We start from the raw sequence: 16,350 nt of genomic DNA, 5'->3' as shown, positions 1-16,350 counted from the left end.
GAGAATAGGGGGTGCTGAGTTTGGGGATGTCTTTCCTATTTGTTCATGTGCAGAGATGCAGCTGCCCCCGAGGGAAGGCAGGATGGGGGAGGACATGCATGCTGCAATTAGGGGTGCTGCTCTCCCAGCAGCCACGGGGAGGTGGTCGAGCCAGGAGAGGAGACAGGGGATGAGGGGCTTCCAGCCAAGGAGGGGTCTGCCGCCGTGGCTGCTGCCTGCCGGGGGGCGCGCGCTGGACACCCAGGCGCCGGAGCAAAGGCCGGACACGTGCAGACATCTGCCCAGGTCGCGCTGGGGCCCGCTGGCCTCTCCTGTCCCTAAGGCCGAGGGCCTGTTGCCTTGGGGGTCCTTGGTCACACACCACCTTACATGCCCTCAACTACTGCCCCTATGGATCCTATGTTTGTTGAGAGAAAACAACAACAAAAAAAGACAGAAATAATCATAACTTGAAGGTTCTTTCCCTTCCTCAAAGACCTTTTCCAATTTGGCCCTCAGGGAGTAAAAAGCCTTGACAGCACCCAAAGCAGCTCTGGGAAGAGGGACGACACAGGAATGACTCCCCTTCCCGCCTCGGGGAGCGAGCGCCCAGGCGCAGGAGCCCACGAGGCGGCGGCAAGAGCGTCTGCAGAGCGGAGAATGCTGCGTGACGGGGCAGGCGCAGGGTCCGGCTGGGGGCTTCGTGGTGACCAGCCGCCTTCAGCCCCAGGCCTCCCCCGCTCATGTCTCCTCAGGCACGCCTGCACCGAGGGTGAGCACCTAACACAAGCCTCGGGCTGAGGGAGATGGCGCGTGACACGATGTCACCCGTGACACCAAGGCCCGGCACCGGACACCGGACACCACCTTCGCCGTGAGAAGACGGCAGCGGCAGCCAGTCAGGACACCCTGTCCTCACAGGATGGTCACAGCGGACCCGGGACCCAGGCAGACTCTGTGACACCCTGGACGCTTGGTGGGCACATCCGGGAAGATGATCCGAGGCAGCAGATGGCAGGTGAGGACCTCCTGAGTGACAGGTGCCTGCTGGAGACCCGGCTGTCCCAGGCAGAGGTTTGGCACGACAGTGTTTTCCTGGAGATGCTCCTCTGGGAGGAAGACCACTCACTAAGAGGAAGACAGGCTGCAGCGCCGGGCGGGGCGGTGCTCAGCCACCAGGGAGTCAGGATGGCCCCTTCTGTCCCTCCCCACGGAGCTCCCAGCTGCAAAGGGCGAAGAGGGAACTGGTTCCCACCACTGCAAGTCCTGATGTGGCCTGGGGCCTCCCACAGCTTAGAGAGAACAAACCCTTCTTTCTTGAGACCAGCAGCCCTGGTCTTCCTCTTCCAGGCGGTTCTTTGCTTCTCATCATTTCCAAGGCCTAAGAGCTGACCGGGAGCAGCCCGCCAGAGTCCAGCAGTTCCTGCACCTGGAAGGTGGCCCAGAGCCTCCTTACATCTTCACGCCCCCCATACCAGGAGAACCTCCCAGCTTCTCACGGAGAGGCAGGCCTTCTCTGGGAAATGATGTGTTACAAGCAAAACTGAGATGGGTAAAAGAAGACAGGGGACACAGAGGACAAAAACAAAATAGCTCCCTAGTCCCTTATAAAAATTAAAAATGAAATTTTTACATAAGCTTTGTCCATATTGAATTTCTTTAAAGAAATTGGTGCCTGTCCACAGTATAACTTACTGCTCCTTTGATGCTTTGAAGTCTGAATCCTTTAAATTGGGGGGGTGGGGAGGGTAGGGGGAAGGGAAGAAAAGAAAAAGACAAAAAAGTAAAATTAAAAAAAATGAAGTACAACTAAAGGGTAGGGGAACCCAAACAAAAGCTTCACATTGCTGGAGATCCAGCTGTCGGGAGGTCGCCAACCAGCCACGCCACCGCCTGTACCCGCTGCCATCCTCTGGGTGACGCACGATGAGACTGTGGGTCCCGAGGAGCAACCTGGAAGACACAAGGCGGGAAAGGGGTGGGCACAGGGCTGGAGGGCCCCTGACCAGCGGATGCCGGATTCCATGGAGACCAGCCTGGGGCTGCGGCCTCGGGCCAGGCTGCCCCGAGCCTGCTCAGAGCCCAGGGTGGCCCCTCGCGGCCCCCCCTGCAGGGCCTGGGAGTTTCAGGTGCCTACTCTCACCCAGAACAGCTGAGTCAGCGAGTCTCGCCGAATGCCTGAAGCTCCACCAGCTTCAGAGCCCCGGAAGCTCTGCACCAGCGCCAGCACAGCTCTGGCATCCTCACTGGTGAATCCCCCAAGAAGCAGTGAGATATGGTGACACTGGGCAATTTGCTTCCCAGTTTCCTCCAGAAAAATGGGGGGCTCTTTAGTGAGGTTTGAGTGGAATAGGGGCTCTCAGGGCCTGGGCCCCAGCAGGAAGCTGATGAACCTGGCGAGCCCAGGTGCACCCCGCCACGTGTCTCCACCAGGCCCCCCGGTCACTTAGGCAGCTCCTCGCTGGGTGGTGCTGCCCTGGAAGGACTCACGCCGCTGGAGGAGCGGGACAGAGCCTTCTGGAAGGCAACCCAGCAGAGTGTTTTCAGCTCTTCAGATATGTTTAGACCTGTAGACCCTATAATCCCACTTCTGGAAATCTAGCTTAACCAATAATCCTAAATATGAAAGGAGCTTTAGGAATCAAGATGGCCATTGAAGTATTATTTAAATGATGAGACTACAACCCACAGATCCCAAAATAAGGGATTTAAGCAAAAGATCCATCTACTCAGTGATATATACAGAGGAAATGAGAAGGCTGTGTGGCCTTTTTTTTTTTTGCGTGGTGTTTTTAACAGCATTATGGGGAAGACTCGCCTGGGCTAAGCTGAAAGAAGCCGGCTGTGAGGCTCGCGGGGACCTGGTATGGCCACAAGTATGTACAAAGCAAAAGCTTCCAGCTACAGGCCGCTCTGGCAAGAAACGCGGACACGCTGTCCTGCCTACAGGTGTGTTTTCTTCTCGCCCCCACTGCCACCTTGGGTCTTGTGCTGAACACTCACGCTGTCCTGCTTTACACTGTAATGGTGGAAAACAGGGCACTTTCACGAAGGAGAAGAGCTGACAATCTCCCAGAGGCGCCTGGAGAGGAGAGTAGCCCCCGGCTGGGTGGGGTCTCCCTGGGATCCCCCACAGAACCATGGGGAGTCCCAACCTGACTGGTGTGAGGCCCCCCTGTGTGAGTCCCTTCTCGGGCTTGGTGATGGGGTGAAGAGGTGAATGGTGATCAGGCACTGGAAAGACAATACTGGACTTTTTGGGCACAGCCATGCCCTTGGCTGGCGAATTCCCCTCAACACAAGTCTGATGGTGGGTCCAGCGTCCCAGTTTTTGATTTGGAGAAATAAAATCTCCATATGCATGTCCTATGATGACCCAGCATCTCCCGATTTAGTGTTACTTAGCATGCCCACGCCATTCTCCTGTTCTGTCAATAGATGAAGCGGAGTGAGCAGAAGATTCGTGGTGGTGGGGTGGGGGGTGGGGGGGTACTTCACCATCCAAGACACTCCAAGTCCTTGGAAAACAGGACGAGAAAGGTCTGGGAAGTTGTATGTTGCATGTGATCTGTTAAGATAATCTGGGGGACTGGTCACAGCCTTCCCAATACTTCTTGTAGGACCCACGCTGAGGTCAACCTCCTCAGAAGGACTCCCGTCAGCAGGAAAGTGGCCGTGGTCAGGAGGCAGAGAGAGTCCTAGAAGCCAGAGTCCCTCCCCACGCACGCTGCCAGCGAACAGTGTTAATGCAGGTCAGGCCACCAGCTCAGCGCGCCGTGGGGCTCCCCAGACACGGCTCCCCAGCCCTGCCGGGAGGCGAGGCTGACGTTTCTCACAGGCCCCTCCAGCCCCTGCCAGCCCACAGCTCCGAGTCTGCTTCTCCCTTGGGAGCAGGGGAGAGAAGCCAAGAAGGCTCTGGTACCCCTCTCTCCAGGGAGCCGCTGGCTGGAAGCTAGGGGACCCTCTCTAAGCTAGGAAGAGGAAAAGCTGGGAGCACAGTCTGGCTGAAGCAGCAGTCCCCACGCCCCGCCCCCCGGCCTCTCATCATGGCAGACACCACACCCGGCTCCTTGACTGCCTCCGCTGTGGGGACTCTAGTCTCAACCAGGGTGACCTCGGACCAGAGTCCTCAGGCGAAGCCACAGCAGCTGAGCATGGTGAAGAGAGCTGAGGTGCAGCCTCCTTCGCTGCTTGGGAGGGCCCGGCTGCCCCGCGTGCACAGCGGACCGGCCCGGAGCCGGAGCCTGGCAGAGCAGGCCAGCAGCGGGACCAGCGCTTGCCCACACTCTTCCAGAGTTAGCACCCAAAGTCTCCCCAGTCCCTCGTGCTTCCAGAGCCGGTGTGCGGGCGGGGGGCTGGGGCGAAGGCGTCCATGACCCGGGAGGTGCACCGGCACATCCATCCTTCCTTTCCTTTCCACTCTTGGGGGGATTCCCCTCCTCACACCGACCTTGTCGCGCCAGTCCTCAGAATAGCAGTCGCTCACTCGGCACTGAGGGCGCCCGGCGGGTCCCTCACAGCGGCAGCCCCACTCACTCTGCTTTCCTCTAGGCCCATTTCACACCTTGCGCCTCATCTCACCAACGGCCCCCTACGAGGCACAAGCTACTGTCCCCCTGTTTTAGAGACAGGACACTGAAGCTCAGGGAAAAGGTCTGCAGGGTTAACATGCCGCAGAGAAAGGGTCGGACCTGCACCTCACGCCAAAGCGCTTGCTTTCAACAGGAAACTGCAGTGCGCACCCCCTTCTAGAGAGACAAGGGCTTAATCCCTTCGTGTGTAAACAGACTCAGTTGGAGACGCCTGGCAGGCATGGTGTGGGCACCTCTGCACAGGTCTGGTGTCCAAAGCACAAGGGGGGTGCGGTGCCAGGCAGGCAGCGAGCAGCCTTCTGGCAAGTTCCTCTGCCAGGCATGCAGTTGTCTGGTCTCTCCAAGGAGACTAGGAACTGAACTGCCCCACGAGGGCCAAGCGCAGTTTAGAGACCAGAAGTTGGGGAGAGCTGGAGGAAACAAGCAAGGACAGACTGGGGACCCAAAGGGCCCACGTGCCTCCCTCCTTCCCCTGCCCTCAACTTGCAGACACGAACGTCTGGCTGAACAAGACTCATTATTGAAAAGGCTCGGCTCTCACACTTCGTTGTGCCAGATGCCATTTCTGTGATGAAGGTAAGTATGACCCAGCCCTCATCTGCCTACTGCCCCTGCCCCCGTTACACATCTTGAAATGTGCAAGTCTGAAGCCACAACTCTATTTTACTTAGGCATCTGCACATCTGTGCTGTGGGGGAGACGGCACACAGGTGCACGGTGGACAGTCCTGTGCTCAAATTCGAGCTCGGTCACTTAGCTAGCTATGGACATTCCCCGGGCCTTCTGTCCTTACTAGGAAAGGGTGGCGTTGCTCTACACTCCATGGGATCGGCCACAAGGAGTGGGCACTCGAGTGCAGGGTCCACCCTGGGGCCTGGGGGCACTTGAGTACGTTCCTCTTGCTATTTGTGTCAAGGTTGCTTTGATTCTAAGGCGGATTGGTCTTGGACCAGTAGCTGACCTAGAGCCAAGGCTCAGTTCAGGAACCTTCAGTCCTGTTGTCAATACAGATGAAAGACTAAGAACAGTGGAGGTGGTGAGGGGGGAGTTCTCTAATCCGTAAGCCTGTTATGCCCCAAGGGCGGCCAGAGGGTGGAAGGAGGATCGCTGGCACCATCTCACTTGCTGACCCCACAGATGGACCTGAAGCCCAGAGGGCCAGACACGTGAAATATAACCTGGTTGGTTGCTAGGGCCTGTTTTCGGTGTATTGTATAAAACCGTCACAACTGCTCAGAAACGCGTGGTCTGGCGTCCACGTGAAGTAACCTGCAGGAGGGCTCCCGAGCCAGTCTGCAGGCCACAGGGGGCACAGCGCCCGAGTTCTGCCTGTCACGTTAAGTGGCAACACTGAAGCTGGGTGAGCCCTCTTGTACACAGCCCTCATTCTCCACGTGCACATTCTTCGGGGGAAAAGGGCCTCTCTACAGATCAGGATTAGTCTTGGAGGTTACTTAGCAAGTTGCAAAATAATAGTCAAGTGGGATTCAAACCTCAAGTCCAGTTTTCTCTGTTTCTACTTTTCATCTACTAAACGGAAGAGACCTCTGGTTGGCATGCTCAGAACCCACAGCACTGTCTCAGTGCAAACTTGGTATTACGGGGCGGAGCCAAGATCGCACTCTTACCCAAGTTCTCCCTGGAGTCCCCTGTGGAGGGAGCATCACTGCTGAGGCTAAAGACACCTCTGATGTGCCAGACCCGCATGAGGCTAAGTGCAATGCCTCCTTTGCTCAAAAGGCCATGTAGGGATTATCCCCATTCTGCAAATGAGCAAGCAGTGGCTCAGATATTACTTTTCAGCATATCGGGGTGTGGGGGCACAGAGGGGCAGGTCCTCCCTTCCAAGTAGGGTTAACTTCCAAACAGGTCTTTCTGTACTTGTTCAGCATACCAGAGCATTCACACTCAGCCTCAGTGTGCGGCCCTGGCGGCCCAGTGGCCCACCACAGCCGTCTGCTGGAATCTGTCAAAGGGGCTGAGGCCAGCGGGCCAAGCTTTCTGCTCGGGGCACGAAGCCCCTTCTAAAGGCACAGTGGTGTTTTCTTACCAGAGGTTCAAGCCGACCCGGGACTCCTTTGCGTGCCGTCGAACCCTCTGAGAAGAGATGGGCTCGGTGTCGCCAGCAGGGCTCCAACCTCGGCCCCCGTGCCACAGAGAAGACACACACCCGAAGCAGCCCCTGGCAGAACCCCCATGCAGCAGGCCGGCTCACAGAGGCAGGGGAATGAGCAGAACCCCGAGCCCAGAGGGCACGTCGACCCCACAAGCCTGTGGAAAGCTGGTTCCCAGCAAAGTGCAGAGGCGGTGACGTGGACGCCCTCAGGCAGACACCTGGTCACGTGACAGCGGTGTCAATGCCGTTATAGTTGCTATGCTGATTAACACTGCTTTAAACTTCTGGATTTTTTGGAGAATGCTGCCAAAAATGCTAATAAAGCTTGCCGAGGAGAAGAATGAGTAGGGGGAGGCCTTACGAGTATGAGGTCTCGGAGACATCTGGTGACTTGAAATCCGCACACGATACACTGTGTCATTCCCCCCTGGTCTAGGGAGACCTTTCAACAGGTGCTTCTGGCCTGGGGAAGTCATGAGGCCATAGGGACACTGGGGCTGGCTTCCCTCAGCAGCTGAGCAGGTAAACAGGTCCTGGGAGGAACTCACTCAAGATCAACGAAGGGGAACTTTTGGTCTCCAGAAACAACTCTGGTAATTGGCGTCGGCTATGGGACACGGGGATACCCTGTCTAATTCCCTTCAGCTTATTAAGTGTGGGGATAAAATGAAGGGAGCCAACTGCCTCAATTGGCCCCCAAAGGGACTGAGGTTCAGCTGCGGCTGCTGTGATGAGCAGAGACGGCTCTGGGGAGGCTGGGCGCCACCGAGAGTCCGTGCGCCCTCTGCCAGAAGCAAGGTGTCTACAGTGCTGCAGGACTTGGGGAGAGGTCGTGCTTCCATACGGGCCCCGACAATTGTAAGAGGAAAGACTCAAACAAGGTCACGCCTGTGAGTCTGGGCAAAGGGAGAACGAGGGGCTTCTGGTTCCAGCAGCCAGTCCAAGGTCCCGGGTGCCAAGGGGAACTCTTTGGGGCCACCCTCTATGGGGTCTGGAGCTCTCTTTAGGGAAAAGAAGGGCCCTGTAAATTGTTAGTGGGAAGTGCAGAAAACGAATGATTAGCCTATGAGGATTTGGCAAAACCGACAGGACGAGGCCCGTGCAGAGCCACGTTCACACACCAGCTCGCAGTGCGCGTCGGGGGAAGTGACGGTCACTGCGTGCGCTCCCCTGCGAGCTGGACGTCAGGTTAAGGCTGCAGGGCCGCCTCCACTTCTGTGCGTGCAACTCAGAAACCTGAAGGCAGCTGAGGACAGACGCCTGTTCCCCACTCCTCCCTTCCTTAACCCAAAATAGAAAGTATTTCCTAATCGACAAGTTAAAGTGGCTCTCCAAATCAATTTTACAGTCAGCAATCACAGTCCTGATGTTATACAGCTATTTAAAAACCACACACACAAAAGATGGATGTGCTAGAAAGCTGCTCCTTGGCAGAACCAACGGCCTGCCCACGTGACAAAGACGCTGCTCAGGTTCTCGGCTCTGAAAAGCAAACACAAGAAGCAACCAAACCCTGTGTGCTTGAGACTGAATTCTAGTAGAGTGCATATGCAAACAGAGACACAGAAGAGCCACACACGTCAGCCACCTACGGGACGCCGACTCGAAGGGGACCAGGTAAGGGCGGGAGGACAGCGCTGCTCTGGGGGAGCAGGGGGTGAGGTTACTCGGCGTCTGTGCTCAGCACACACTCCAGTGGGCAGCCTCCGGAGACCCGATCACTCGCAACCCCGACCCGAGGAGGGACGGCCCCAGGGGCCCGTGCGTGGGCTCCCTGCCCGAGAGTGCTCCCCTCGGTGTCCAGAGCCCCGCTGCCCGGCGCCCAGGGGCTCAGTGACAGTCCCTGTGGAGACACCCTCCCAAGGCACTCCCTGGCTCAGTCCACCTGCACGTCCTTTACATATCTCTGAAATCCACCTCAAATCCACTTTGTGGCACCAGCCGCCCTGCGATGGAAACCACTGCTTCCCAACGGGCTCTCGGCTTCTCACCTGCCTCTCTAACTATACCAGTCGCCATGCCTTTGCAAGCATGCCAGTCGGCCAGTTACGCCACCACTCCACGGTTGACCATGGCCTGCAAAGCCTGGTGTGGGTGGGCCCTGGTCTCCGCCCAGCCTCCTCCACCCACGGGCTCCTTGCCCCTCGGCACAGATGCCGCTGCATCTCTTGGGTCTGTTCCAGAGTCTCCTTCACAGATACAGTCTCTGACAGCCTGGGCGGCCTGCTATTTCTGCCTTGTCCTCCCCATATTCCCCACTGCTGGATCTGTCGTTTTCCTGCATCTTGAGTCGGTGCCCCAAGGGTGGGGCCACCTCTGGAGTCACTGATGTAAGCACAAGCACCTAGCAGACCATAGGGAGCAACGAATGGAAGGCAGGGGGTGGGGGCGGGGCTATCCCTTCTATGGATGGGGAGCGTGGCAGCACAGAACCGTCATACATTCTGCTAATTTCAGCTCTGACCAGTATGGTCAAGACCCGGCTCAGAGAGGTCTGCAGGCCTCCCCAGCCTTAGTGTCCGCTGTGGGCCTGGCGTCAGTGCCAGCTGCACACTGATGGGAATCCTCCTGAGAATGCTCAGGGCGAGTGCTAATGACGCCACTTTACACATGGGCTCCAACCCTCGGGTGGAACGGGGTCAAGACTCTCCGTTTCCAGGCTGGAGCCCGGCACGTAGGTTTATGGCACTAGCAAGTGGGTTTGCTCGTTAGGACTCCGAGTCATGTCTAACATCACCACCAAGAGACCTGTGCCTCGCCCTACTTCCTCCACGCTCTACCCTACCACCTCTCAATTCCCCTTTCTGTGCGGGACCCCCCTTCCACCTTAAAGATCTAACAGGATCAGCTACTCCACAGGTGTTATTTCCTCAGACCATCCCAGAGGCTCACTGTTACTATGGCCCAGAAGTCCACTCCCTGGATCGGGGAAGCCTCTGGAGACCCTCAGTTGTTTTCTGCTTCTTAAAGATTTAAAGTACAGAGGAAGAAATGGAGCAAGAGCCAGCCCTGGTCCCAGAACCCTACCTATCACGGAACTGTGAAGGTGCCAGGCTTGGGGGCAGCGGTCTTTGGGCACCCTGGTTTCCGGATGAGGAAACCACAGCCCACAGAGCACGAGTGGCCTGAGTGCCAGCTGGGTGTTTCTAGAAGGCAGCACCAGTACTGGCACCTGGCAGGCCCTCCCAGCTCTGGGCCTAGATCTGAGCTTTTTGAGGGCAAAGGGGTAAGAGACGAGGCACACGGTAAGGGACTGCAAGGGAGCAGACTGCCTTCACCCTCTTCTGCTCGGGGAGCACCACAGTGGTGAGAAGAGGCAGAGAAGCACCCAGTTCCTAATTCTGTATGCCTGGGGTGGGGCCAGGAACAAGCATTTCTAACAAGGGCCCAGGGGATGCTGCTTGTCTGGGGACCCCGCGAAGAGGTGCTATGTTAAGGTTTCTAATGGATACGGTGTGTGCTGGGGTGGGAGCCAGTGAGGAGCAGCAGTGAGGAGGGCGCTGAGTGTGGCTGGCTCCAAGCTTGTGGGGCAGAATCTCCAGCTAGCGAGCAGGCACTTCTCATGGCATCCTGGGTGCCCTCCACCCACAAAACTCTGGGTGGGAAACTGGAGCGCTGGAGCAGCTGTCCCACTTCTCCAGGGCCTGCAAAACTGGGCTGGAGGGACGCGGGCTCCTCGGAGATGCTCAAGCTTGGGTGCCCATGGTGGGGGCAGGAAGGAAGAGGGCGGACCTCGGGGCCAGGTCAGTTATGACGTCCAGATTTTAGTTTGGGCAACTGGCCTACATGCTGACCTTCTTTGCTGCTGATGCTTCTTTTTTTTTTGAAAAAGGTAGAAGTCACCCTGTTGTCTGTCTGGGGTGTGGTATTTTCATACTCATTTCTCGTGCCCCATGCAAACCAAGGGTTCTGTCCAAAACAGTCACCAAATCCAAGGATGCAATCTGGTTACTAACAACAAATGAGTCTTTACTTGTGACTCCCAGTTCTCTCTGTCTGGTGCAGGGCGGGGTGGTGCTGGTGAGACGCATGCATCCTGCCAAGATCTGACAGCACTGGAGCTCTAGCCCAGGCCTTAGATTTGCCCCAGACCGGAACTTTCTGGAGGACATGTCTTAGGCATGTCTGAAAAAAGCAGAAAAGGTAAAAACAAAACAGTACTGGACATGGGACCTAAAGGTTTCCTCTCCCTCCACGGCCGGATGCCACGCAGCCTGAGTCAACGGGCTCACGTCACCGCCCGTCACTGGTCAGAGGCTCATCGCTGAAACCCTGGCGCCGTGACTGCTCGCACCAGGCCCACTGGCTGAGGAGACTCTGAAAACCAAGGCCGCCGCTCCTGAGACTACCTGCTTAGCTCCACCACATGGCTTTTTGCAGCCAGGAAAAAGAGACGCATTTCATCTTCCTCACTCCTCTCTACGGTGCACCGGCTGGCTCTAATCCATTCCTCTGAGTCCCTAGATATCACTTTCTTTTACAAAGAATCAAAATACAGAATTCTGACCTGTGTATGATGCAGGCTGAATTACAGCTTTCCCCTGGCACCTCTAACTGAAAGTGAAATTCCCTTAAACTTGGGAAATTCATTGCACTATTTTATGGTATTGATTTATTTTAAACTTGGCTGGCAGTTTTAAGGCCTGCCCTGCCTCTGAATCCTAGAAATGCGGGAGGAGGTCTCCTGCCTTTGATTCTGTGATACCTCAGAGGACTGGCCAGCGGAAATGAACGGAGGGGCTGGGGCTGAGCTCTACTTTTCCCACACAGAACCATGGGCGTTCTCTGGACCTGGGTCTGGGATGCACCTGCAGCTGGGAATCCCCCTACTAGATCAGTGCCCTTTCCCCTTGTCGGCTGAGGGTCCGCATCGAAGGGAGCTCAGTGTGTCGCGCTTGAGACTCTGGCAGCCCTGAGGTGGGACCTCACTCACCCCCTGGCTCGCAGAGCGCCCCTAGTCCTGCCATTAAGAACCAACCCAGGGCCCAGCTCCTCCTCCAGAAAGTGCGCCCTCTGCGCTCCCCATCTCTCCCGAGCCACAGGTTACGACAGCGGTGTCCGCCCCTTCCCCACTGCTGGGCTGTGAGCTCCGGAGAGCAACACTGGGCCTGAGGAAGCAGCCTCCACGCTAAGTGCCCGCCATGTGCCAGAGGGCTCCAGATGACCAACTCTTGGCAGGCGCCACTCCAATACTTGGCACACATAAAACCCCTCGAGTCCCCTCAAGATTCAATAAATCAGCTAAAAGATCTGTCAGGGAGAAACCCAGCAGGCGCCATTTCACTCTGGGTCCTCCTCAACCTCAAATGCCCAGACTAAATTCACTTGAACAGACTCCAGCTCAGGGCCCAAGGGACCCGGGAGAGCCGCTGAGAGGCCCTGGGGTCCTGCCAGGCCCCACGGGCTGGCCCACCGTCAGAGCTTCCTTGGCGCAGGGCCTTCCCAGTGCTCAGGCGGGGTGTGCTGTGGGACCCCAGCCCTCTCGGTAATTTGGACCTCTGCCTGCCGGTGTGGCTCCTACTCACTGTTGCCCGACAGTTACGGGTGGTTAAGAGGGTGACGCACTAACCAAGGATCATCCCACCTCCCCATGTTTGACACAAGCCACACAAGCCAACCTCAGCTGCAGAGGCAGATGAGGACCCCACAAATGTGTGAGTACCTCAAAATAGGATTTCATCAAAGTGGCTTCAGGGGCAGAGTGCAACAATGAAATGTGTAGTCAGACACCTTGTTTCAAACCCTAATCTCAAAGCCTCAGGAAAGTGAATCCCAGCCTCATCTGCAAAATGATGGCAAAAACAAACAAAAAGAGTTATGCAGGTGCTGAATTCAGGGCTAGCTGCAGCAGACCATGGCCAAGCCCGGCAGGTCAACCCTCACAGCAGGTTTCAACACTGGGAGCTGCTGATGTGAGGGTCTCTGTGTCTCTGGGGCTAGAGGAAGTTGGCAGTCGGAAGGACCCCAACCATCCAGCACCTGACTCACAGCTGGACGGTTCCAGGAGTACTTAGATTTGCACAAAGAGGTGTTATCGAGGCGAGGTGGGGCCAGTGTCCAGGAGGGGGGTGTGAGCAGCAACAGCCTTGGGGCAGGCCTGTCCCCTCAAGGATGCTTTGATGTCCTGTGGAGGTTCAAGGGGCAGCTTACCCCGGGTCACCAGCCCCCTTACTTCGCCAACAGCTCGGCTTCCTTGCTGAGCAGCAGTGTCTAGCTGGCAGCAGCAGGGGCGGAGGCCCCCTGTGGGGGAGCTGCTGAGGCTCACAAATATCAGCTGTCCCCACCTGGGGGAAACTCCCAGAAAACACCAGCAGACAGACAAGTCCCAAGTGCCATGTCCCTGTGTATACCAGTCCCTAGGGCTACACAGTCCTTGCAGTGAGGGCTCAGCTTTAGGTTCCTGGAAAAGCGAAGCAAACCCTTGGACTGTTCCCTCAGCAGCCCTCCAGTCTCCTCCTGCCACGTTCCAGTGAGTCCAGAAAGCCAAGGCTGTGACTTCCACTATGCAGACAGAGGCTCCAGCCTCGGAAAAGGCTCAGAGGGTCTAGATCCACGTGGATCAAAGAACCAATCACCACTGGTTGGCTAACTCCCTTTCCCACTGCTCTCTTTAAATAAACTGCCCTTCTTCATGGATCTAATCATACCCTTCCGGTATGGTTGGCATTTCCCTCCCTACTCCTCCCTTTGGGCAGTTCAAGGCTTCAGAGATGAAGCAAGATGAGCTTCTATGTGTAAGAATCAAATCAGCAATGACACCTGCCTCATGAAGTCCCCCCTGTGTAACTTGCCTTTGGGCTTTCTAGTTATGTGCCAGCACACACTGAACTCAAAGACCCTCCCACCGAAAGCTAAGTGCCAGGCAGTGTCAGCTACTCATGTCCATGGTATCTCAAATGTGCCATGCCAGGGGGGCAGGCCATCCAGCTGATGCTCAACTGAATTCAGTCACGGAAACACCTGGTGCTTATAGATGTTTGTTTCAATGAGGCAATGTGTCACACTGGTTACAGCCAAGGATGTAAGATCTGGGTTAAATACCAGTTCTGCAATTAGTTCTGTGACATTCAGGAGTACGTGAAAGTGAAATAACAGTCAAACACACCCAGGTCAGGGCCACCACCACTCATTAAACATCATCAGTGACATTTTTAGACACTTTGCGACCCTTCAAAGCCACCCCTTCTCCTGCCACACTCATGAGGGGAAGCTTCAGGCACGTCACATTAGCCGTCTCCTGTGGTCACCGCCCAGGGTGAGGGCAGTCCTGACAGGGAAGGGAGGCCGCCTGTGCTCATGGGCTAACCCATGACAGTCCGGATGGCCAGGCCAGAAGTCACACTGATAGGAGGGGCTGGACACCTATGTAGCCGTGGGTTTCCAACTTCTCACCCAAAACCCCTTAATTTACACCCTCCAGGGCCTGTTTTGAAGATTATGCTGCTTAAAAGCACATTAAGCGTTTCTTTTCCAAGTTTTAGTTTCCAGTATCACTTCTGGTTAACTTGATACTCAGAATGTGATAATTTGGGTATCATGCCAGCCAAGAAGCAGCAAGTGATCTGAATTGGCTTCTGTAGCTTCCGCGTGAACAAACATGCTATTGACTAGCGGATGAGTTGAAACAGCCTCAGATTGCCAGGGATACGAGCAGAGTTCTGGACTTGTACATTAAGACTCCTCAGATATCATAAAACAAAAGCAAAACCTTAAGTCTGGGTCGTGGGGCTGGCCCAGGTCTCCTAACCACATCTTTGGATCCCGGTCAGGGATAAATCTGTCATAAAACTTAATAAAAAAATCAGCCTGGGGCCTTCCCTGGTGGCACAACAGGTTAAAGCACAGCACTTCGAAACTATTTGCAGGCAGTGCAGCATGAGTTCAATCCCTGGCCAGGGAGCTGACCCACATGGTGCGGCAGACCTCTCCTGACCCATCCGCTGCTCAGCAGTGTATTTCAGGGCATCTGCCTGTTCTGCTCCCCACTCTGTCTCTGGTGAATCCTCTCACCCACCCACCCCCACCACTCTGGCCTGTACCCCAGTTCTTATATGTATAAATAAAATCTTTAAAAAAAAAATATGGCCTGACTTCCTTCTCTGGCGTTAGACAGGCGCCAACATCACATATGAAGCAAGAGTATTCTCTATGGCCCCTCAGGTCACACCAACATCTGATTTCCTTCAGCAGGCCCAAGCTGCCGACTCCAAACACACGTCATGGCCCTGGCTGAGTGGCCCTAGTGACCAAGCTCTGTCTGTCAGGCAGCAAACAGCCATGGATGGGAGTCCCCACCCCACAACCACCTCCCTAGAAACACGTGGGCGGCAGCACCTGCAGCAGGAGCTTGGCCAGCCCCCAGGGGTAGGGCTCGCGGGGGGCTGACTGCAACCTCAGGGATTACCAAACATCTTCCGAAAGTGACAAATAAGGGAGAAATAGGACCCATTGTTGAGTAATTTTTAAAAATAGATACACTTTTTGAGAACAAGCAATTGAACAAAGTTGCCCTGAGTACAGCTTTGTTTTTTAAAAAAGGCATTTGCTAATTCTCCTAAGCATGGCCACTAAAAGCCACTGTCTTCAGAGGGGGGTGGAAGATGAGACAATACTTGTACCTCACGCCAAAGCGTATATCCCAAGTTCTACCATTTAACATTTAATTTTGACAGTTTATATAGAGCATTTTCACAACCTCTTATGACTCTCCCAACAACCTTAAGAGAAATGTGGTCTATTCCATTTTATGGATGATAAAGCCGAGAGAGGTGAAATAACACACCTGAAGTCACAGGCTGGTAAAACACAGCGATGGGCCGCAATCATGGGCAACCCACTAGCAACACTCCTCGTGGGGGAATCCCACGTCTCCGACCCGAGGCACATCTTCAGTTCATTGCTGCCACAGTGAAGACTGTGTAGTGTTGGTTTAAACGCTACTCTGGAATCTAAGGTCTCAGGCTACAGAGGTTTCTCTTTGTCCTGCTTCTGTGTGTTTCTGATACAGAGTCTGAGGCCCCCAAGAAGTCCAATGGGACACTGGCCCCGAATCGGGACATCAAGTTCTGTCCTTTCCTTTGGAACCTTGAATAATTCCCTTCTTCCTAGATCTCCAGTGACCCCCGGCCCCCTACTTCTCAGCTCCCCTTCACAGCAACATCTCTCAGGAGTTACCTACCACTAGTTCTCACAGTACCATTTTCACAAAATTGTCCCTTTCACTTTCATTCTTTCTTAAGTGTACACTGGAGTTCTCTAGACTGATATGGCTAGTGGGTTATATGGGAATCCAGCTGTTAATTAAGGCAGATGTGAAAGATTTAAAACCTCAAATACCACCAATCTACTTACTGAAATTTTTTGTTTTGGAAGTTAATTTTCATAAATTCTGATACATTAACATGAAACTCGCTGATTCATCCAAGAGGAACATTTAAAACACTTCTTAATTTTGATTCTAATACTGCATATTCCATAAATACAACCCAACCAAAAGTTCTCTGGAACCTTCAATTTCAAAGATGCAGCGGAACTTCCAGACCAGAAGGAAGCTCAGCCTACTCTCTGGCTCCACTCCCCTTTTACCCTACTCACTCCCACTCGAGAGGGCCCCCCTAAGTGCCACCTGATTGCTTAGGGGCACTGCTGTCTCCTGGGTGGGTG

At 55.1% G+C, this 16,350-nt stretch overlaps 1 protein-coding gene across 1 annotated transcript in view; it reads right to left on the bottom strand.

The window, feature by feature from the left end:
• Positions 1 to 1,740: 1,740 nt before the first annotated feature.
• Positions 1,741 to 16,350, bottom strand: part of STK35 (serine/threonine kinase 35) — a 30,816-nt gene continuing 16,206 nt past the window's right edge. The window contains exon 3 of the mRNA XM_012728430.1: positions 1,741 to 1,932. The gene's annotated coding sequence lies outside the window, so the exon portion shown is untranslated. The remainder of the gene's footprint in view (positions 1,933 to 16,350) is intronic.

Source organism: Condylura cristata, unplaced genomic scaffold (genome assembly GCF_000260355.1).
Source record: "Condylura cristata isolate star-nosed mole 26May11 unplaced genomic scaffold, ConCri1.0 scaffold00022, whole genome shotgun sequence".
Classification (NCBI taxonomy): Eukaryota; Metazoa; Chordata; class Mammalia; order Eulipotyphla; family Talpidae; genus Condylura; species Condylura cristata.
Note: the sequence above shows the minus strand (reverse complement) of the source record. Positions and strands in the feature narration are given on the sequence as shown.